Below are 25,610 nucleotides of genomic sequence, written 5' to 3'. Positions count from 1 at the left end.
GAATTGGTGAAATGAATATGAAAACCTACATTCTTTTAATTGTATGGTTTCTTGTGATTAACAAGGATAAGAACTTTTACACAAGCCTTAGCCTTGCATAAAACTTCTCATCAATGTTTTTTTTTCTCAAGGAATCATACCATTCAAAGAATTGTAATCCATGGTGATTCTTCTTTTTAATCATGATTTTGAATTTGTCCAAACAGATTTTGAAAAATGAGTATTTCATATAAAATCCAAGATTGCTTTACAAAATGATTTTAAACTTGAATGGGAATTCTAAATCATCCAAGTCTAGGCTTTTTGCTAGCTAAGGTAGCTTCCGCCTCGTGGTAATCCTTCCATTCCTTAATTCGGGATTCCCATTCTTCGACATCAATTACGATTTCTTCGGGGATGTAAGGCTTGTCACGCCCCGAACCCTACGGCGCGCAACATCCCTGCCTTGGTCGAAATTGTGCGACATCCCAAGACGCGTCGCTGACCCAATGCCCAACGCAGAGAATCAAAGCACACGCAGAAGCAACAAATAAATCACCCGTACGAAACATACAACACGAGACCAAGGATAGCACAACACCAGTCAGCAGGATTACAAATATACACTTGCACTAACATCGAAAAATATATACATTATCCATTTACACAAAATACAGCACATCAAAAGCGGGTCAACGACCACTACTATAAAAAAGGTGTAAGTGGCCCGAGCGGTCAGGGATACTAAAACTAGGAGGGGCTCCGATAAAAAAGGTACTGGCCCGACCTATCTAAGGCTAAGGCAAAACCCTACGGAACCCAGTCCGGGTCGGATCCCGAGGACTCGAAAGAACTGTCAGACAGCTCGACCTCGGAGTCTAGGGAATCCAGCTCGGACTCGGCCTCTACCGGCTTCTCCTCAGAATCCATCTCCTCCAGCTCGCCCTCCTGCTCGGGGCCCTGCTCCATAGGCTCTGGCTCCTCATCCGACTCCATCGGCTCCGGGTCAGAGTCCCAATCCACCGGCTCCTCATCCATCGGGTCTGGCTCGTCAACCTCCCAGATAACAGGTCCGTGGCCAGAACTAGAACTCCCCTCATACGTGTACTCGGGGCTCGCCAGGTCTCCATCTTGACACTGGGGATCTACCTCACCTAGCCCATTGAATGGGACGTCAAAAGTTATGAGGGGCCCAAAGGTCCCGGAATAATCCCTAAAACACCAAGCGATATACTCGTGGGCCTGGAAGTACTGCTCACCCACATCAACCCATACAGTAGTAAAGTGTCTAATATACATATCCCCGTTCTCTACGGGGTACTTGGTCATGTCCCGGTCTATCCGAGACGGGATCCCAAAACGTATAGGAACTTCTGACATCTTCAGGGCCGGGGGTCTGAAAAGTTGGGTTTTAACAATAATGAGAACGAATCTCAGCGAGTAAAACCCCCTTAAACCTAAATTAGGCTAACATGCACCTCCTGACAAGCAAACAATTCACATGCAACCAGTACAATAACCAATTGACCTAGGCCCTCGGGCCCAAATCGAGCACACAATTGACCCTGCAAGTTAGGCATATCATAATCACAATAATGGCACATACGCGACAGGCTTAATCAAACGTACGCCATACACATGCTCATGCTCATTAATGCCTGCATCACACACGAGTCACCGATACTCACATACTTGCACACATATGCCATCAATATGATCATGCTCATGATCCGGCTCAATAATGCACACTGGCACACTGCTCAATTTCTCAATTAGAGTTCGACCCGCGTAAAACGCATAAGGTCTATATCAATATCCAATACTCCTTGGCCCGCGTAAAACATATCAGGCCCAGTGTCTCTAGCCCGCGTAAAACGCATCCGGCGCAATACCGATCTCCATATACGGACCAAAACCCGCGTAAAATGCATCAGACTGGCCGTCTTCCGGTAGAACCGGGCATCGTCCCGCGTAAAACGCATCAGGACTTTATGTAATCACACATGCACACACCAATTTTTATCTGAACCCCGCGTAAAACGTATCAGGGCAATTAGGTGATCACATGCTTATGCTAGGCACGCATACTCGCACAAGTCTCGTCTCAAGTCAATGCTCAACATGCGAAATGCATGGCCATGTAGTTCGGCACTCGGGCAACAATGCAATTCACAATGAGCACACAATTCCAATCATAGGCACATAAACAATTTATGCCAATTCAACGTGCATCTTGACAGGCCCAATTCACATCATGACGTGCTCAATTAACACTTTAGCATACCCGAAGAATCATTCGATCCAAAACAGCCTCCACATGTGTAACATCCCGAATTTCGACCCATTTTCCGAGATCAATGATATTGATATTATTCCCCAATTAATTTTAGTGAGTCTCGCCCGGAACGGATCTTTCACGGGATACTGACCAATAGGGAATGGCTAATTAGGAAAATGGTACATGGACCGATCGCGAATCGGGCACCGATTCCGAGAAACGATGAGGAAATATTTTGGGCTAATGTAGGCCGATCTTAGGTGGGTGACGGATTTAGTTTGGCCAATGACGTACGATCGGATCGCGGGTGATTCCGCACGACCGAGAGTACGCGTGGCGAACAAATCCCGAACTTAAACCGAACGATCGCGACCTCCGGAACTAGCGATAATTCCTCACGTTCTCCCGGTAATCGAGGCCGTCACGACTCGAGTAACCCTAGGTCAATACGCGTAACCCCTAAACAGCCGCCCGTTAGTGAGAGACCCTAAAATTTTAAATTAAGCAATTTTGATCACGGAATTAGATCCGGACTTGGATGTCGGATTTCGGGGGCGTATGCAACTATTTTCTCAAGGACGACGTCATTTTAGAGTGGCCAATTATATTTGGGGTCGGTACGGTCGAAAATTGGAAATTCGACCCAGAACCAAAAAATTACGATTATGCCCCTAGGCCTATTTTGAGCATTCAGAATTTTGGATAATTATGGGAAATTATTTTGAAGATAATGAGTGGATAATATCAGCCCAAAAAGATTGGACCAAAATGCCCTTGGATATTTTGGGTTGGATTAATCTTGGCCAAGTAAGTGAGGGGTAAAATGGACATTTTGGAAAAAGTTGGTCAAACCCTCTATTTAAGACCAATGTCTCTCTCTCTCCTCATTTCTTCCTCACCAAGGCATCTCTCCCCCTCTCCTCTCTCCCTCTTCGCCGTCACCGCCCGAGGCCACCGCGAGCACGCCGAAACGCCGTCGCTGGTTCCGCCGCACGCCGGCGATCAGCCGCCCGTTCCCCGTCGATCCAGACTTGTCGGAGCTTAGGATTAGTGTGAGTAATCCCCTCTAAACCCTAATTAGGACGATTATGCGCTTCTAGACGGGATTAGGGTAATTTAGGGGTTAATTAGGGTGTTTTTAGACGTGACTAGTGGCTGGTGATTAGAGGCTGAATTGATGATGTTTTGGGAGCCTCATGATGTAATTTGAAGATGGATTAATGGTCTTAATGGGACCGATTAGTGGCTGGAATTATTGGATTAATTTAGTCTAAGTTTGGTTAACTTAAGGCTTAATGGTGGATTTCCCGAGCATGTGGGTATCGTTCTGTTGGATGGCCGATTTGGTGATGAATTGGAAAATTAAATGGGAGATTATGAGGTTGATTCACGGCTGAGATTGACCGAATGGATGGCAGTCCATATCGGGATTAAATGGGATCAAGAATGATTAATTTAGAGGTAATTAGTGGGCCGATCATAGTGGCTGATGTCGTGTTGATTTTGGCGGACTATTATGCTGATTTGGAGACGGATTAGAAGACGAGGACGTGCCAATTAGTGGCTGCCCATATTGAGTATTAATTGGATTAAGTTTGATCAAAGTGGGATTAAATGGTGTAATTGCCGAGAGTGCTCGGATTGATAGATGAGTGGCGGATTTGGTGATGAATTGGAAGGCTTAATGGGATATTTTGAGGTTAATTTATGGCCGAGGGTGGTCGGGATTTGTGGCTGCCATGTGATGACTAATTGGCCTAAGTTCGGGAGAATTGTGAATTAGTTGTGGAAATTCCCGAGAGTGCCTTGTCCGGTTGATTCGAGGATTAACTATGTTTGATTGTGCTCAATTATATGGTGCCATGCCGCATGGTTGTGTGACCGATTAATGCGATGTGCAATTGGCCATTGATTTGGTGTGAATTATGGTGCCCAAGAGTGTGAATTATGTGTTGGGCTTGCTAGCATGTTAATTAGGCACGTGTGGCATAAATTGAGCATGTATTGATTTTGTTGAGTTATGTGCTCGTGATTGAAATTGAGTGCTCATTTCGCATGGCCACACATTTCGTATGCTGAGAATGGGCATGAGAAGAAAAGTGTACGAGTTTGCGTGCCTGATATGAGCATGTGTGATCACCCTAAATGCCCGGATGCGTTTACGCGGGGCTCAGATAAAATTGGCGGTGTGCCGTGTGATCATTTAAGGCCTGATGCGTTTCGGCGTAGTGTCGATGCCGTCCTGATACGTTTACGCGGGACGATGCCTGGTTCGTCCGGAAGATGGCGTTGGTCCGTAAGGAGATCGGTGTTGCGCCTGATGCGTTTTACGCGGGCTAGAGACACTAGGCCGGATGCGCTTTGACGCGGGCTGCGGAGTGTTGTGGGCCTTCGGGTCGTGGCCTATGGGTCGGTTTATAACTGAAAATGAGCCGCATGCCAGAATGCATTGTTTGAGGCAATTCATGAGCATGGCAAATGTGTGTCGTAGTGTGTTGGCCATTGTGCGTATCGGTGATGCGTATGTGAGACAGGCACTAATGAGCATAAGCATGCATATGGCGTACGTGTGACCAGTGTGTTCACGTATGTGTCGTGATTATTATTATAAAATGCCTAACCTGCAGGGTCGATTGTATGCTCGATCTGGGCCCAAGGGCCTAGGTCAATTGTTTGGCAAATAGTGTCGTTGCGTGTAATTGTTTGCCTGTCAAGAGGTGCATGTTAGCCTAGTTTAGGCTTAGGGGGTTTTACTCACTGAGATTCGTCTCATTGTTGTTGTTGTTAACCCCACTTTTTTCAGAACCCCCCAACCTTGAGGATGGCAGGTGTGCCGATTTGTTTTGGGTTCCTGGATCGGATAGACCGTTCGATGGCCAAGTACCCCGTTTGGAACGAGGAAATTTATATTGTAATGGCAGCTAAACCATTTTGATTTTTATGCTGGTGTTGTAAATGAATATTATATATCTTTGTTATTAATGCAAGTTGTAATTATTGTTTGTGTTGCTACCCCTAGTCATGATGTTCTAGTTATGTACGGGTGTATGTTGCTTCCGCATGTGCCTTGAGCTCTGAGCTGTGTATTGGGTCGGCGACGCGTCCTGGGACGCCGCAACAAACACGACCGAAGAGGGATGTCGCGAGCTCGATGGGGTTCGGGGCGTGACAACATGCCGAATCAATTATATTAACATGCTCACTTGGCCAATTTAATACCACTCGGCATAACACACAATTAGCACTCACATCTCATGCCATAAGGACAATCCAAATACGCATACTCACGGCCCGCCATGCCTCCTCATTCTCGGCCATACTAGGCAAGCGACATGGCAACACGAAATCAATTCCCAATCAAGCACGAATCAACTACCACAAGTACAATATAAGGCATGCTTGGAATTCTACAATTAAACCTTACTTCCACCGAACTTAGGCCAATTAAACACAACATGGTTAGCCACCAATTGTCACGCCCCGTACCCCACGAAGCGCGAACATCCCAACCAAGGTCTAATTTGATGCGACGTCCCAGGACGCGTCGTTGACCCAACACCCAACACAGAGATCAATACACAAGCGGAAGCAACATATATATAGATATACACCCGTACAATAAACAAGATAACCATGGATAGCACAACAATGGAAATCAATCTGATTAAAACATACTTTTGCATTACCTTACAAATATATACAATATCCATTAACAGAAATACAAACAAGACACTTTGACAGGTCAACAGCCACTAAGGTCAAAAAGGGACAGTGGCTCAGGTGGTTAGACGGCTAACTAAGATTGGACTCTGATAAAAAGGTACAGTCCAATCTATCTAAAGCTGAGGCGAACTTAGGGGACCCAGTCCGGGTCAGAACCAGAAGACTCAGAAGATGAAGAGCTATCGAGCAGCTCCTCTTCAGAATCTAATGAGTCCAGCTCGGACTCAGCCTCTGCGGCCTTCTCCTCTGCGTCCATAGCCTCAAGCTCGTCCTCTGGTATAGGGTCCTCCTCAATGGGCTCCGGCTCCTCATCTGGATCCATCGGCTATGGATCTACATCCCATTCAGCTGGCTCCATGTCCATCGGATCGAACTCATCAACTTCATAAATAACTGGATCACCATCGGAACTCGCACTCTCCTCGGCAGAAGCATTGAGGTCCACCACATCTCCGTCAGGACACTGAGGGACAAACTCACCCTGCCTATTATACGGGACCTCAAACTCCCTAAGAGGTCCATACTCCCCGGTATAATCTCTCCAACACTATGCAACATACTCGTGGGTCTCAAAATGTGTCTCCCCCATGTCTACCCAAACTAAGGTATAATACCGAAGATACATCTCCCCGTTCCCTAAAGGTTACATCGACATCGTCTTCTCGATGTGATGGGGGATCCCAAAACGCACTGGTGCCACTGCCATCTTCAAGGCCGGGGGTCTGAAAAGATGGGTTTATACAACAATGAGACGAATCTCAGCGAGTAAAAACCCCTATATCGAAACTAGGCTAACATGCACCTCCTAACAGGCAAATAATTACACACAACAACAATATTTATCAACCAATAGACCTAGGCCCTCGGGCCCAGATCAAGCAAACAATTGACCCTGCAGGTTAGGCATTTTATAACAATATTCACAGCACATACACGACACACTGGTCAGACGTACGCCATACGCATGCTCATACTCAATAGTGCCTACCTCACATACGAATCACCGAATACGCACAATGGCCAACATACTCCGGCACACATTTGCCATGCTCATGATTTGGCTCAAATGATGCACTCTGGCACACGTTTCATTTTGCAATTATAAACTGACCCGAAGGCCATGACCCGTAGGCCAACAACACTTCACGGCCCGCACCGAAGCACATACGGCCTGGTGTCTCTAGCCCGCGTAAACGCATTGGGCGCAACACCGCTCTCCTTACGGACCAAAACCCGCGTAAACGCATCAGGCTGGCCGTCTTCCGGACGAACCGGGCATCGTCCCGCGTAAACGCATCATGACAGCATCGACCCCGCGTCGAAACGCATCAGGCCATTAGTGATCACACGCTCATGCCAGGCACGCACACTTGCACAATTTTCGTCTCATGCCCATTCTTGGCACTCAAAATGCTCGGTCATGCAATTTCCGCACTCGAGCAAATGATACAGTTCAAATGAGCATATAATTCCAACACTGGCACATTAATAAATCACTAATTCATATGAGCATATAATTCCACATAGCCCCACACATAATTCACACTCTTAGGCATCATAATTCACGCCAAATCAATGGCCAATCGCACACGCCGTGGCCTTAAACCATCCAAGTTAGTGTGCCTCGACCTTTGTTTGATGTTTGTTAGTGATAAGAATCGGTTTAGACGGCTAGAGCGATTAGAATAAGGATTTGAAGCTTTGAAAAGCTCGGTTTAGTCAGTTGTGACTTAGGGTTTTTGGTCGGGTTTTTTGCCGGCCGGTGAACGTCCGCCGGCGTGTCGAATAGGTTGGATTGAAAATGGAATATATGGACTTCGTTGTGGTGCAACCAGAATGACCAAAAGGTCGCCGGATGGTCGCCGGCGGTGAGCTCAAACCGGCGGTCTCGAAAATGTTAAATATAAATTCATGCACACCAAGCGTTTGTAACAATGCCTAAATGAGAATAAGGCAAAACGGCGCCGTTTTTGGCATGCCATGCCCGCCGGAGGAGGTGACCGGCACCGGCGCCGGCGACGGCCGGTTTGGTCTCGGCCGAACCGGTCTGAATCGGTTCAGTCCGGTTCGTCCTCGGCGGGAAAAATTCAAAAAAATAAAAAAAAAAGAAAAATTTTAAAATAAATAAATTAAAAAATCACAAAAATCACCAAAAATTAGATTTTCTTAGAAAATTCGAAAATTTTGCAGAAAATTCATAAAAATTAGAAAAATTACAGAAAATTCAGAAAAATACAAAAAAATTTCGGAAAATCCGTAAAAATTTCGAAAATTCAGAAAATACAAATAAAATTTTTTGAAAATTCTGGAAAATCAATAAAAAATTGAAAAATTGGAAAATTGAAAATTCCGGCGGGATCACCGTAGCTCTGACGAGAGGTTTAATGGTGAGGCTGACTCGATTCATGCATTTTTAGTACCCAAAAACACAATCAAATCACATGAAACTGATTAGAAACTAATAATAGACATCAACATGCCAAGATTCGTCAATGAAATCACTTAAAAATGCACATTGAAACAAAAATCAAATTCTGGAAAATTCTTAAAAAATTTATCACGAACGATTTTTACTTGGTTCGTTCGACGATCAAACAAAATTGTTGAACCGATCGAGGCCCCAAGGATTGTTCCTTGACTCTCGATCTTCACCCTGGTGGTCTCGGTTTCGCTGGAACAGGTCCAAGTCGACCGGACGACACTCGGTTTCAGGCCTTCACGGTCAGATTTTCCGGCTTGGTACGGCGAGGGGAGGTCACGGCCAACTTGTGATTCACCGGCGCCCCGCCGTCTAGGGCGGCGCCGAACACTCGCGGGGGTACCTCTGACCCTCTCTCTCTAGTTCTCTCTCTTTGATTTCGCTCCTTTCTCTCTCCTCTCTCTCTCTCTAGAATTTTCTCGAACGGGTTCCCCTCTTTCGGGTCAATTTTTCTTGTTTTTGTTCATCAAAATTCCCGCTCGAAATTGGTTAGAACTGATTTTCTAATCGGTTAGGGTTGTTAACCGGTGCCAGATCATCATTATCCAGCTGGAAAAATCAATTAAAACGTGCTAATTTGATCGGGGTGAGTCAATGAAGTTGTGGGCACGAGTTATTTTTTCTGGGTTTTGGGCGACCGAGCGAAGAAGATGAATTGTTCGGGTAGGGTCGGGTCGACCCGCCCGACCTGGCATTTCCGGTTTTGCATTAATTCGCGAATTAAGCCCAATTTCCACCAAATTTTCGAAATTCAACCTCAAAATTGAATTTCCCATCATATTCCGAACCCAAACATATAATTTTCCCTAATTTTTATTATAATTATGCCCATGATTTTCTCATTTTTATATTCGGGTTAATAGGGTTTTGTTTAATTCGAGGTCCTAATGACCTGATTAGGCAAAATTGATGTCAAAATTGAATTACCCACCCCTGAGTAACCCTAGAAATGATAGTCTCACATTTCGACAATTTCATTTTGGACACGATTCCCAATTTGGGTTCAAAATTCTTAATTTTCAATCAAATTTTGGGGATTTTTTTATTTTTATGTCAAATTATGCAATTGGACTGACCATTATGCAATTAAAGGTCCCAGAATCAATTGTTGTGAAGACACTATGACTTAAAAATGTTTAGAAAAAATTTAATTTAATTTTTTATTCAATTCGGGTTTAATTTTGCTCAATTTTGGGAAAAATATATACCCGGTTGAGATTTTCTAAAATTGATAGTGTATTTATGAAATTGGATTTAAAATAAGATTAGTGACTATTTTTATGGAATTTTCTAATTCCATTTACTATTTTTCTTGATTTTCTTGCTTATTTTGACTAAAAGAAATTAAGAAAAAATGCTAAAAAATGCTAAAAAATTATTTTTTGTTTAGAAATAGGTTTCCAGGCTTGGCCAAGATCCCTAGACCTAATTTTGAAGTTTTTGAAAATATGACAAAAATGAACTAAAAATTAGGTGTCAACAGCACTGAATCGACCGCGGTAGGGTTGTCGTGTGCCGTAGGGTTCGGGGCGTGACACCTAAACTCATCTAGAAATGCACATAATCATAATTAGGGTTTAGGGTTTCCACTCACCCAAATTCCTAAGCTCCAAATGAGGGCTGGATAGGGGGAATGATGGGTTGGGCGATGCTGGTTCAAGCAAGATCAGCGGCGGCGCCGGTGGCTCCCACGGCGGCGGCGGCGCCGGTGGCTCCCACGGCGGCGGCGGCGCCGATGGCTCCCATGGCGGCGGCGCCGGTGGCTCCCACGACGGCGGCGACGGGCAGTGGTTTGTGGCTGATCCCAGACGGCGAGAAAGGGGGGCTTTGTTGGTGATGGCGGTGAGGCGAAAATAAGAGGGAGAGAAGGAGAGAACGAGGTGAGGGCGGCGGCGGCGGTGGCGTGAGGTGGCGCGTGGCTGGCGGGCAGCGGCGCTTGGGCGGCGCTCACACGGCCAAGGCGGGGGGTGGTGGTGGAGCCAAAATGAGAAGGAAGAGAGAGAGATGGTCAAGTGGTGGTGGTGGTGTGAGATGGTGGCGGCGTGCGGTCCCGGCGGGCGGCGGCGGCGTGGCCGCGGTGGCGGCGGCACTCCGGTAGGGCAGGCCTTCACGCGGCCAAGGGAGGAGAAGGAGAGAGTGAGAGTGAATAGGGTGAGAGAGGAGTGGCCGGCCAATGTGGGGAAGAATAAGGGAGAGAGAGAGAATGGGAGAGGTTTAAACACCAAGCTTGAGTGGGGTTGTTGAACTACCCCACTAAAAATGACCAACTCACCCACTCCACTAGCACATTGATCTAAGGGCTGAAATTTAAACACCCATCCAATCTATCCACAACCAATGGCCAAGATTGATTCTAACGCAAAATATCTAGGGGTATACTTAGGATTGAGCAAGAGTGATGGGGCTGAACATGTCTGATTTGTCCTCCAAAATTCGGAACTAAGGCATGGGGCTTAGGGGTAAAATGGTAATTTTCTACTCGCGGTCCAAAATTTCATTTTTCGATCATATCGATCCCAAATATGATTGGCCACACTAATACGATGTCGTCCTTGCGAATTAGTCGCGTACGTTCGTGAAATTCGACACTCAAGTCCGGATTCAATTCAACGATCAATTTCGCTCAAATGCGATTTTAGTTTCTCTTACTAACGGGTGGCTTTTTAGGGGTTACGCGTATCGACTTAGGATTACTCGAGTCGTGACGATCTCGATTTCTAAGAGAACGCGAGGATTTATCGCTAGTTCCGGGGGTCGCGATCGTTCGGAGTAGGTTTATGATCGTCCGCCACGCGTACACTCGGTCGTACGGAATTACCCGCGATCCGATCATACGTCGTTGGCAAACCAAACCCGTTGCCCTCCTTGGATCGGTCCACATTGGCCCAAAATATTCCCTCATCGTTCCTCGGAATCGGAGCTCGATTCACGGTCGAGTTCTTGGGTCCACGTACTATTTTCCTAGTTAGCCATTCTCTATTGGTCAGTATCTCGAGAGTGATCAGTTCCGGGCGAGACTTACTAAAACGAAATGAGAAATACACATCCATATCATTGATCCCGGAAGTGGGTCGAATTTAGAATGTCACACGGACGGAATGGTTAACACTGGAGCGGTAGTCAACCTATGCTTCAGTTCCTGAAAACTTCTCTCGCACTTATCGTTCCATTCAAACTTCGTTTCTTTCTTGAGTAATCGTGTCAATGGCATGGCTATCGACGAGAATCCTTCTACAAAACGCCTATAATAGCTTGCCAAACCTAAGAAACTCCGAATCTCTGTCACTGACGTCGGTCTTGGCCACTTGGTCACTGCCTCAATCTTAGTCGGGTCTACTGAAATTCCTTCTCCGAAAATTATATGTCCAAGAAATGCCACTCAGCTGAGCCAGAACTCGCACTTACTGAACTTGGCGTATAGTGCGTGTTCTCTTAAGGTCCGTAGTACTTCCGTTAGGTATGCCTCATGCTCTTCCGGGTTCTTCGAGTATACTAATATATCATCAATGAAGACTATAACGAACCGATCTAAAAACTCCTTAAATACCCGATTCATCAAATCCATAAAGGCAGCTGGGGCATTAGTTAGATCGAAAGGCATCACCGTGAACTCGTAATGCCCATATCTCGTTCGAAAGGCCGTCTTGGGTATATCTTCCTTCCTAATCCTCAATTGATGATACCCCGTCCGTAGATCGATCTTAGAAAACACTGAGGCTCCTTGCAACTGATCGAACATGTCATCAATCTTCGGCAGTGGGTACTTATTCTTTACGGTGACTTAGTTCAACTGCCGATAGTCGATACACAATCTCAACGTTCTATCCTTTTTCCTTACAAACAACACCAGCGCTCCCCATGGAGACGCACTTGGGCGGATAAAACCCTTGTCCAACAATTCTTGCATCTGAACTTTTAACTTTTTTAGTTCCGACGGGGACATCCAGTATGGTGCCTTCGAGATTGGCTCAATCCCTGGGGCCAACTCGATTACAAATTCCACTTCTCTTTCTGGTGGCAAACCCGGCAATTCCTAAGGAAAAGGCTTCGGGAAAATTGCACACCACGGGTATCTCTTCCAATTTTGGCTCCGCAACTGTCGGATCAACTATATTTACCAAATACCCTTCACACCCCTCATCTAACAACTTGGTTACCTCAAGAGAAGAAATCCAAGGGATCGAGGTTCCTCCTCGGTTTCCTATAAACTCAAATCTAGGATGTCCAATTGGATTGAATTGGTTCACCCTGCTACTACAATCCATCACGGCTTTTTGCTTAACTAGCCAATCCATTCCGATAATCACATCAAAATCGAACATGATCAATACCACCAAATCTATCCTTTCCTCTCAACCCCCAATTACTATCTTACAGTTAGGACACCCTAACGAGACTAACACCTTATCATTCAGCAGGGTCATCACACAAAGCATAACCTCAAGCAAAATCGGTTCTATCCCAATAAATCTAACAAATTGTTATGATATAAATGAGTGCGAAGCTCCCGGATCAAACAAGGCATACGCAGCATGATCACATAGAGAAACCGTACCTGTGACCACGCCTGGTGTGTCCTCAGCCTCCCTTCGCACCATCGCATACACTCTTCCTTGGGCTGGCGGTCTACCCTGAATAGCCGGTGGAGGATTCCCAGTTTGATTCCTAACCCGGGGCTGCTGAGATTGCATTGACGGTCCTGCTAGACATTGAGGGCAATTCCTTATCTGGTGATCCATGCTCCCACACTTGAAACATGCCCCAAACCGGTTTTGAGAATGGTTCGGCTTCCCGATGTTCTTCTTGACGAGAGGGACAAAACGCCCGTTTCTCGCCATCGGTTTCTTCCCGAAGCGACGGTTGTCCTTAGCCGGGGCAAACCGCGATCCAGAAGCGGCGGCCCTATCCATCTGATCCGCTCTATCGCTTGAGCTCGCTCATACATTTCCCCATAGTCTCGAATGTTCAACGAAATCATCTGGCTTCGAAGGTCCGGTTTTAGCCCATCCCGGAACCTTCGGACCTTATCTTGTGGGTCCTCCACCATCCTAGGCGCGAACTTCGACAGCCTTGAGAATTCTGCCTCATACTGGTCTACGATCATCTGTCCTTGGCGGAGTCTCATAAACTCTGCTAGTTTCCTTTCCCTGGCACTCTCAGAGAAGTACTTCCCATAGAAATTTTCAGTAAACACGGCCCAAGTTTAGGCGACACCCTCGGGAAACACTCTTCCCCTGGTGGCCTTCCACCAGTCATTGGCATTCTCTTGTAACTGATATACCGCTAAGGTCACCTTCTCGGCCTCGGTGCACCCCAAAACTTCAAAGGCCTTCGCCAACTCTTCCACCCAACGTGGCGCGGCCTCGGGGTCACCCCTTCCGCCAAAATTCGGCGGCTTTAACTTCAAGAATTGCTCCACCAGTTGGTGCATTTGCCTATTCACAACCACTTGTGCCTGCCCTTGGTTGGCGTGATTCCTATTAACAGCAGCAGCAGCTGCGGCTTCAGCAGCTTGGGCAATGTTGGCAGCCCTTTCTTGAGCCCGCCTTCCCATTAGATTTCCTGTCTCCTGTAGTGTCCGAATGACCTCATCAAGCCTCGGGTCCCTCGCCTCTTGGCCCATTGCGCTCGATTGTCTTCTTGTCCCCATTCCTCTGCTCATCCTCACAGGTTTTCTCACTACTCACCTACCTGCTATAATTCCATTTAGGAATTAGAGACCTAGGCCAAACTATACCAGTCTAAGGTCCTAGGCAAGGAATCACAGCAATCAATCACACAACAGGCTGTCAAACACGAGCAGCGTGAAGTCTCAACCAAAGAGATATGCGTACTTACCTCGGGTCCTGCCGCACCTGTACTTTACGGGTCATTCACAATAATCACTCAATCATGCAATTCAAATAGTCTGGAGGTACACGTAGCACACAAGCCTCCCTATTTAGCTACCCAAGGTCATCGCTCCTTATCACTCCAGACTTCGACCGAGTTGGATCGAGCTAACCTTGCTCTGATACTAAATCGACTGGGGATGTCATGCCCCGAACCCTACGGCACGCGACAACCCCTTCTTTGGTCATAATGGTGCGACGTCCCAGGACGTGTCGCCGACCCAAAATCCAAAACAAAGAATAATACACATGCGGAAGCAACCATACACCCATACATAATGAAACATGACCAGGGATAGCAACAATCACCATGAATACATACTTACATTAATCAAAGGGATTTACAATATTCATTAACTGCGATATACATAAATTAAAATGGGTTAGCGGCCACTAACATCAAAAGGGGTATGTGGCTCGGGCGGTCAGGGTACTAAACCTAAGAAGGGCTCCTCCAAAAAGTATCGGCCCTAAACCTAACTATGGTCAAGGCTAAACCCTAGGATAACCGGTCCAGGTCGGATCCCAAGGACTTGGACGAATCGTCGGACGACTCGAACTCGGAATCCATAGAATCTGGCTCGGACTCGGCCTCCACTGGTTCCTCCTCGGAATCGTCCTCTGGCTCTAGCTCTAGCTCCATTGGCTCCGTCTCGGGATCGGACTCCCACTCCATCGGCTCCTCCTCCTCAGGATCGGAATCCATCTCGAAGATGACTGGTCGGGGGTCAGAATCCTCCTCGGTCATGGCATCGGGGCTGGCCACCTCCCCATCAGCTGGATGCAGATCCTAGTGACCTAACCCGTCTATCAGGACATCAAAAGTCCTAAGGGGTCCATAAATATCGAACTGGTCCCGAAAACACCAACCAAAATACTGATGAGCCTGGAACTGTGGCTCGCCCACGTCGACCCAAACGGTGGTAAAATGCCTAACATAAGTCTCCCCGTTCCCAACGGGGTACTCGATCACCAAACGCTCTACGCGGTACGATTTCCCAAAACGTATCGGTACGCCTGCCATCCTCAAGGTCGGGGGTCTAAAAAGTGGGGTTTTAAGAACAATGAGAATAAATCTCAGCGAGTAGGCCCCCTAAACCTAAACTAGGCTAACATGCACCTCCAGAACAAGCACTAACCAAACAAACAGTTCATTATTCAAACAACTTAGGCCATTGGTCCTAAATCAACATACTATTGACCCTGCAGGTTAGGTACATAATAATAACGATAATAATGCAGAACCCAATCATGGCACATACATGAATCACTTGGCCACGAACACATGCCATGCACATGCTTGCACTCGTTAATGCACTTTCGCACACGTGCCGTTACCATGCACATGCTCATGCTCATTTATGCACACTTGCACACATGCCAATTTCTCAATTAACTTCCGACCCGCGTAAAACGCATCAGGTCCGACCCGCGTAAAATGCATATGGTCTATCACTTCTCAATCAATCTCTGGCCCGCGTTAAACGCATCAGGCTCATGACGCAACCCGTGTAAAACGCATCAGGTTGGCCATCTTCCGGTAGCCCGGGCATCGTCCCGCGTTAAACGCCTCAGGACGGGTTCAATACCCCGCGTAAAACGCATCAGGGTTTATGTGATCACACGTACACATTCCACCAATTATTATCTTAACCCCGTGAAAAACGCATCAGGGCAATTTAGTTGATCACATACTCAATGCCATTCGTGCACACTCACATGATGCACATGTTATGCCAACACTTAAGATGCACAATTCATGGCCATAACATTCGAAACTCGGGCATTTGTACAATCCACATTGAACACTCAATTCGACATATCTACATGCTCAATTCACACCACAACATGTTCAATTCCCATCTCAACATGCCCAATTAACCAATTAATTTAAATCAGCCACGGTACATAATTGACACCCGAAATAATGCAATTAAATCAATATGATTACGCATGCTTAAGGCCCACCATGTGTCACGCCCCGAACCCTAACGGCGCGCGACAACCCCTTCCTCGGTTGTATTGGTACGACGTCCCAGGACGCGTCACTGACTAAAAACCCAAAACAGAGAATAATACACATGCGGAAGCAACTATACACCCGTACATAAATAAAACATGACCACGGATAGCAACGAACATCATAAATACAACTTACATTAATACAAGGGGATTTACAATATCCAATACAGAGATATACACAAACCAAAATGGATCAGCAGCCACTAATATAAGAAAGGGGGTATGTGGCTCGGGCGGTCAGGGGACTAAACCTAAGAAGCGCTCCTATCAAAAAGTGTCGGCCCTACCTAACTATGGTCAAGGGTAACCCTAGGGTAACCAGTCCGGGTCGGATCCCGAGGACTCGGACGAATCATCAGACGACTCGGACTCGGAGTCCATAGAATCCGGCTCGGACTCGGCCTCTACTGGCTCCTCCTCGGAATCAGCCTCCAGCTCTAGCTCCAGCTCCATCGATTCCGGCTTGGGATTGGACTCCCACTCCATTGGCTCTTCCTCCTCGGGATCGGAATCCATCTCGAAGATGACTGGTCGAGGGTCGAAATCCTCCTCGGACACGGCTTCGGGGCTGGCCACCTCTCCATCAGCTACCTGCAGGTCCCAGTGACCTAACCCATCTATCGGGACATCAAAGGTCCTAAGGGGTCCATAAACGCCGAACCGGTCCCGAAAACACCAACCAATATACTGATGAGCCTGGAACTGTGGCTCGCCCACGTCGACCCAAACGGTAGTAAAATGCCTAACATAAGTCTCCCCGTTTCCAACGGGGTACTCGATCACCGATCGCTCTATGAGGTACGGGATCCCAAAAAGTATCGGTACGCCTGCCATCCTCAAGGCTGGGAGTCTGAAAAGTGGGGTTTTAACAACCATGAGAATAAATCTCAGCGAGTAGGCCCCCTAAACCTAAACTAGGCTAACATGCACCTCCAGACAAGCTACTAACCACACAATCAGACTAGCATTCAAACGATTTAGGCCCTCGGGCCCAAATCAAACATAGATTGACCCTGCAGGTTAGGCACATAATAATAATAATATTGTACTCAACAAAGCACATACATATATCAATTGGCCACGATCGCATGCCATGCACATGCTTGCACTCGTTAATGCACTCTTGCACACGTGCCGTTAACATGCACATGCTCATGCTCGTTTCTGCACACTTGCACACATGCCAATTTCTCAATTCACTTTCGACCCGCGTAAAACGCATCAGGTCCGACCCGCGTAATACGTATCAGGTCTATCACTTTCCGATCGATCTCCAGCCTGCGTTAAACGCATCAGGCTCATGACACAACCCGCGTGTGGGACGCCTCAAGTTGGCCATCTTCCGGTAATCCGGGCATCGTCCCGCGTTAAACGCATCAGGATGGGTTCAATACCCCACGTAAAATGCATCAGGGTTTATGTGATCACACGTACACATTCCACCAATTATTATCTGAACCCCGCGTAAAAAGCATTAGGGCGATTTAGGTGACCACATGCTCAATGTCATTCGTGCACACTCGCATAATGCACATGTTATGCCAATGCTCGATATGCACATTCATGGCCATAACCTCCAACAGTCGGCATTCGTAAAATTCACATTGAGCACTCAATTTAACATAATCACATGTTCAATTCACACCTTAACATGCCCAATTAACCAATTAATTCAAACCCACCCACGGTGCATAATTGGCACACGAAATCACGCAATTAAGCCATTAAAATTTCACAAGTCCATGGCCCACAAAGCCTCTCAATTCACGGCCACACTAGCACTTAACATTGTATCACATAATTGATCACAAATCATTTAGAATTCAGCCACGTCATGATCAAATCAAGGCACACATGGCAATTCACGAGTAAACCACAATTTAGGCGTACAAGGTCCAATTAATCCCACAATGACTAGCCACTAATCAGTCTACTCTAGGCCACTAAATCACCATCAAATCATCACATTAGGCCACCTTAATCACCTCATTACCAGCCCTAATCACCAGCCACTAATTAACCCCTAAACCTATCTAGAAATGCACAATAGCCAAATTAAGGGTTAGGGTTTCCACTCACCAAATTTCCTAAGCTCCAAATGAGACTAAACAAGGGGGAGGACGGGCTGGACGGTGGCTGATTCGCGCCGGGCCGGCAAGGAACTCCGGCGGCTCCTCACAGCGGCGGCAGCGGTTGGTGGCTCTTGGCTGACCACGGCGGCACGGGAGTATGCTGAAGATGGTGGTGGTGTCACGGAAATAGGGAGAGAAAGGTTAAGGGTGGCGGTGGTAGCGTGCGTGACGCGGACGGGCGGTCACGACCGGCGACGGTGAGCGGCGCTCGGGCGGCGGCGTCACGGCCTCACACGGCCAAGGCGGGGCTGGTGGTATTGCCGAAATGAGAAGGGAGAGAGAGAGAGAGAGGGAGAGAGACGGTTGAGTGGTGGTGTGGCGGTCGCGGAACGGCGGGCGGCGGCGGCTTGGTGTTCCGGCGGGGCTTCACGCGGCCAAGGGAGGTGAGAAAGGGAGAGAGTGAGGCGAGAATGAGGGGGAGAAAGTGTGGCCGGTGGGGAGAATGAGAGGAGAGAGAGATAGAGAGAGTTTTTGTTCAAATGGGTGAGTGGGGGTTGGTGACCAAACCCACTAAAAATGTCTAGTCTACCCACCCCACTAGAAACTTGATCCAATGGCCATAATTTGAAGACTAATCACATCCAATCAAAATCAATGGCCAAGATTGAATCTCACACAAAATATCTAAGGGCAATTTAGGGATTGAGCAAGAGTGATGGGGGCTTCTTTGTCCATAATTTTCGGCACAGGGCTTAGGGGCAAATCGGTAATTTTCCACTTTCAATCCGAAATTCCATTTTTCGACCAACTAGATCCCAAATATGATTGACCACACTAATACGACGTTGTTCTTGCAAAACAGTCGCGTACGTCCGTGAAATTCGACACTCAAGTCCGGATTCAATTCCACGATAAATTTCGTTCAAATGCGATTTTAGCGTCTCTCACTAACGGGCGGCTGTTTAGGGGTTACGCCTATCAACTTAGGATTACTCGAGTCGTGACGGTCTCGATTTCCAAGAGAACGCAAGGATTTATCGCTAGTTCTGGGGGTCACGATCGTTCGGAATAAGTTCCGGATTGTTCGCCACACGTACTCTCGATCGTGCGGAATCACCCGCGATCCGATTGTACATCGTTGGCCAAACCAAATCCGTCACCCTCCTTGGATCTGCCCACATTGGCCCAAAATATTCCCTTGTCGTTCTTCGGAATCGGAGCTCGATTCACGGTCGAGTTATTGGGTCCACGTACCGTTTTCCTAGTTAGCCATTCCCTATTGGTCAGTATCCCGAGAATGATCAGTTCCGGGCAAGACTTACTAAAATGAAATGAGAATTAAACATCTATTTCATTGATTCCGGAAGTGGGTTGAATTCAGAATGTCACAACTCTTCCCTCCTTACAAAAATTTCATCATCGAAATTTACAACCCAAACCCGTCTACTCAAACAACCGGGGGTGTTGACGTCGCATCGCTTCTTCACTTTCCCAGGTGGTACCTTCCGTTCCATGATGTTCCCAAACTACCTTGACCATCGGGATCATCTTGTTTCGTAGCACCCTATCTTTCTTGTCCTCGATCCTCACTAGCCTTTCCACGTACGACACCTTGTCGTCCATATCTATTTCTTCATGCCTCAGCACGTGGGTCAGGTCTGGTTCGTACTTCCTCAACATCGACACGTGGAATACGTTATGCTCTTGAGACAAATTAAGCGGCAAAGCGAGTCGATAGGCTAGATCTCCAATCTTCTCCAAAATTTCGAATGGACCGACATATCTCGGGCTCAGTTTTCCTTTCTTGCCATATCAGGATAGTCCTTTCATTGGCGACAGGTCAGACATTTCGCCACATGCTTGGCCATATCCACTTTCATCCCATTCCACCAAGTGGTGCTGTCGCAGGTTCTGATATATTTTTGTACTGCCCGGATGAATGCTATAATTACTATGGTAAGCTTCCTTCAAAATTTCCTCCTTAAGCTCCATATCGTCGGGCACGCACAATCGTCCACGGAACTTCAAGATCCCGTCCTCGGATACTTGGAAATCTGGTTTTCTCTTGGCGGCGTCTATTTCAACTATCTTATGAATTTCTTGGTTGGTAGACTGTAAGGCCTTAATCTTGATTTGAATTTCTGGTTCGATTCTCAACGTGGCGAGTAGATTCGACACATGGCTTACCTCAAACTTAAACTCTGAATCTCTTAACCTTTCCAATAAGGTCCGCTCCTTGACCATCATGTGCGCCATACTCGACTTCTGACTTAGCGCATCCGTTACTCGATTAGCCTTTCCGGGGTGATATAAAATGTCACAGTCGTAATCCTTGAGAAGTTCCATCCAACGACGCTGCCTCATATTCAATTCCCTCTGCGAAAACAATACCGGGGCAGTCGTCAGCCTATGCTTTAGCTCTTGAAAACTCCTCTCACACTTATCATTCCATTCAAACTTCATTTCTTTCTTGAGCAACCGTGTCATCGGCATGGCTATTGACGAGAATCCTTCTACGAAACGCTGGTAATATCCTGCCAATCCTAAGAAACTCCGAATTTCCGTTATTGATTTCAGTCTTGGCCACTTGGTCACTGCCTCAATCTTAGTCGGGTCCACGAAAATTCCATCTCCAGAAATTATATGTCCAAGAAATGCCACTCGGCTGAACCAGAACTCATACTTACTGAACTTAGCATAGAGTGCGTGTTCTCTTAAGGTCCGTAGTACTTCTGTTAGATGTGCCTCATACTCTTCCGGGCTCTTCGAGTATACCAATATGTCATCGATGAAGACTATCACAAACCGATCCAAGAACTCCTTAAATACCCGGTTCATCAAATCCATAAACGCAGCAGGGGCATTAGTTAGTCCGAAGGGCATCACCGTGAACTTGTAATGCCCATATCTTGTCCGAAAAACCGTCTTAGGAATATCATCTTTCCTAATTCTCAACTGATGCTACCCCGTCCGTAGATCGATCTTAGAAAACACTGAGGCTCCTTGCAACTGATCAAACAGGTCATCAATCCTCGGCAGTGGGTACTTATTCTTGACGGTCACCTGGTTTAACTACCGGTAGTCGATATACAACCTCAATGTCCCATCCTTCTTCCTTACAAACAGCACCAGCGCTCCCCATGGAGACGCACTTGGACGGATAAAATCCTTGTCCAACAATTCTTGCATCTGAACTTTTAACTCCTTTAGTTCCGACAGAGACATCCGGTATGGTGCCTTCGAGATCGGCTTAGTCCCTGAGGCCAACTCGATTACGAATTTCACTTCTCTTTCTAGTGGCAAACCCAGCAATTCTTGAGGAAAGACTTCGGGGAAATTGCACACCACGGGTATCTCTTCCAATTTTGGCTCCGCAATTGTCGGATCAACCACATTCACCAAATACCCTTCACAACCCTCATCCAACAACTTGGTCACCTCAAGCGAAGAAATCCAAGGGATCGAGGTTCCTCCTCAGTTTCCCTAAAACTCAAATCTAGGATGTCCAATCGGATTGAATTGGATCACCCTGCTACTGCAGTCCATCACGGCTTTTTGCTTAACTAACCAATCAATTCTGATAATCACATCAAAATCGAACATGGTCAATACTGCCAAGTCTATCCTTTCCTCTCTACCCCCAATTACTATCTTACAGTTAGAACACCCTAACGAGACTAACACTTTATCATTCAGCGGGGTCGTCACACAAAGCATAACCTCAAGCAACACTGGTTCAATTCCAATCAATCTAACAAATTGCTCTGATATAAACGAGTGGGTAGCCCCCGAATCAAACAAGGCATACGCAGCATGATCACATAGAGAAACCGTACCTGTGACCATGCCTGGCATGTCCTTAGACTCCCTTTGCGCCATCGCATACACCCTTCCCTGCGCTGGCGATTGTTGAAACCTAATTTTTAGCTCATTTTTGTCATATTTTTAAAAATTTCAAAATTAGGTCTAGGGATCTTGGCCAAGCCTGGAAACCTATTTCTAAACAAAAAAAATAATTTTTTAACATTTTTCTGCATTTTTTCTTAATTTCTTTTAGTCAAAATAAGCAAGAAAATCAAGAAAAATAGTAAATGGAATCAGAAAATTCCATAAAAATAGTCATTAATCTTCTTTTAAATCCAATTTCATAAATACACTATCAATTTTAGAAAATATCAATCGGGTATATGTTTTTCCCAAAATCGGGAAAAATTAAACCCGAATAGAACCAAAAATGAAATTAAACTTTTTCTAAACATTTTTAAGTCATTGTGTCTTCACAACAATTGATTCTGGGACCTTTAATTGCATAATGGTCAGTCCAATTGCACAATTTGACATAAAAATAAAAAATCCCCAAAATTTGATTGAAAATTAAGAATTTTGAACCTAAATTGGGAATCGTGCCCAAAATGAAATTGTCGAAATGTGAGAATATCATTTCTAGGGTTAATTAGGGGTGGGTAATTCAATTTTGGCATCAATTTTGCCTAATCAGGTCATTAGGACATCAAATTAAATAAAACCCTATTAACTCGAATATAAAAATGAGAAAATCTTGGGCACAATTAAAATAAAAATAGGGGAAAATTATATGTTTGCGTTCGGAATATGATGGGAAATTCAATTTTGGGGTTGAATTTCGAAAATTTGGTGGAAATCGGACTTAATTTGCGAATTTATGCAAAATCGGAACTGCCGGGTCGGGCGGGTCGACCCGACCTGACCCGAACAGTTCATCTTTTTCACCCGGTCGCCCAATCCGTGATAAACCCAGAAAAATCGGTTCAAACCCGCGACTTTGCTGATCATTTCCCGTTAATTCAGCACGTGGAAATTGATTAGGCCAGCTGGCACCGATTAACAACCCAAAACCGATTGGAGTTCGGTTCCAACCGAATTTGAGCGCGAAATCGCATAACAAAAAACAAGAAAAAACTGAAGAACAGAGGAGAAGGTGTTCGACGTTTTTCCCGAGAGAGAGGAGAGAGAAAAGAGCGAAACTGAAGAGAGAGAATTAGAGAGGAAGGGTCAGAGGTCCCCCCGCGAGTGTTCGGCACCGCCCTAGATGGCGGGGCGCCGGCGAATTGCGAGTTGGCCGTGACCTCCCATCGCCGTACCAACCGGGAAAATCTGACCGTGAAGGCCTGAAACTAAGCACCGTCCGATCGATTCGGACCTGTTCCGGCGAGACCGAGACCATCAGGGTGAAGACCACGTGTCAAGGAACGATCCTCTGGGCACCGATCAGTTTAACAATTTTGTTTGATCGTCGAACGAATCAGGTAAAAATCGTTCGTGATCGGTTTTTTTAAAATTTTCCAGATTTTGATTTTGGTCTCAATGTGCATGTTTGAGTGATTTCATTGCCAAATCTTGACATTTTGATGTTCATTATTAGTTTCTACTCATTTTTTATGTGGTTTGATCACATTTTGGGCATGAAAAACACGTAAACCGAGTCGGCCCCCCATGTAAACCCCCTCGCCGAAGCTCCAACAACCTCGCCGGAGCATTGCCGTGGCCATAAAGCCATTCAGGTTAGTGTGCCATGACCTTTGTTTGATGTTTTGATGGTTGTTTGAACCGATTTAGACGGCTAGGGCGGCTAGTGTTAGGATTTAAATTCTGAAGAATGAAAATTTAACCGGTAGAAGTTAGGGTTTTTGGACCGATTTTTTGCCGGTCGGCGAAGGTCCGGCGGCGACCTAATTAGGTTAGATTGATAATAGGACATGTAGATTTGGTAATAGTGCAAGTGGAACGGCGAAATAGTCGCCGGAAGGTCGCCGACGGTGAGCCCAAAGTCGCGGCCTTGAAAACTGAAAACATGAAATAGTGCACACCAAGTGTTTGTAAAAATGCACCAATGAAAATAGGGCAAAACGGCGCCGTTTTTGGCGAGCCGTGCCCGCCGGAGAAGAAGACCGGCGCCGGCACCGGCGACACCCGGTTCGGTCAGGCCGAAACGGGTTGAACCAGTCCGGTCCGGTTCGTCCCCCGGCGGGAAAATTCAAAATCAAAAATCAAAAATCAAAAATCAAAAACAAAATAAAAAATAAAAGAATTAGAAAATTCTAAAAAAAATCACAAAAATCACAAAAATCATAAAAAATTAGATTTTCTTAGAAAATTCGAAAATTTGTAGAAAATTCAGAAAAGTACAAAAAATTTTCAGAAAATTCATAAAAATTTAGAAAATTCGAAAAATACAAATAATTAAAAAAATTTGAAAATTTTGGAAAAATCAATAAAAATTGAAAAATTAGAAAAACACAAAAATTTCCAGAAAATCATAAAAAAAAATCATTTCTCGGTTTAAGAGATTTTTCAAAAAAAAAAATAAAAAAAAAATTCAAAAAAATTCAAAAAATTTGAAAATTCACAAAAAGGTCCAAAATCATCGTGGCCAGTCATAAAAAGTGAAATTTGAATTTTTGAAGTGCCCGAATGGCATTTAAAAAAAATCAAAAATTTTGAAAATCCACAGAATGATTCAAAATCATTGTGGCTAGTCACAAAAAGTGAAATTTGAATTTTTCGAAATGCCTAAGTGGCATTTTTGGAAAATTCCAAATTTAGGGATAAAACCCCTAAAAAACCCTAAACCCTAAAAATGTATAAATCATGAAATGAACAAGCTATTAGAGCTTTGTTAGGGTTTGGGTGTTTTGCTTGATTTTCATTTTTAGTGGCCAAATTAGGGTTGCTATGATTGATTTGCCATTGGATGTGTATTTAATTCTTGGGTGCTTAATTGTCTGTTCATGATTAGATTAGTGAATTGACCTTAGGGATCTGTGTGATACGTTAGACATGACATATTGGTCTTAGGTACCGAAAGGGCGTTAATTGTCTCAATTTGGGATTGTTAACGTAACCAAGTCCCTTATTCAGAATCTCTGGTTCGTAGGATTGCGGCACTTCTCCCGTACCTCAATTAGGTTTCTAGTCAACCTACCGTAAATGACTAGTGGCGACTCCAAGTTCAAATTTAGATCAAATAAACCCCGCTGTCACGTGAGGTATGGTTTGGGAGAGGCCCGTATAGAAAAATACCTCCATTCTAGCACGCGAGAGCGTGGCGCGATAGGCTTGGCAACTCCACTGGGGAATTCCTAAGTTTCTAAGTGGACTTAGGCCTAGATAGAACGATATGCATGTGT

Source organism: Syzygium oleosum, unplaced genomic scaffold, assembly GCF_021117445.2.
Source record: "Syzygium oleosum isolate NSW1041296 unplaced genomic scaffold, Sole_v2.1 Sole_v2.30, whole genome shotgun sequence".
Lineage (NCBI taxonomy): Eukaryota > Viridiplantae > Streptophyta > Magnoliopsida > Myrtales > Myrtaceae > Syzygium > Syzygium oleosum.
The sequence above is the reverse complement of the archived record's forward strand: the minus strand, read 5'-3'. Positions refer to the sequence as shown.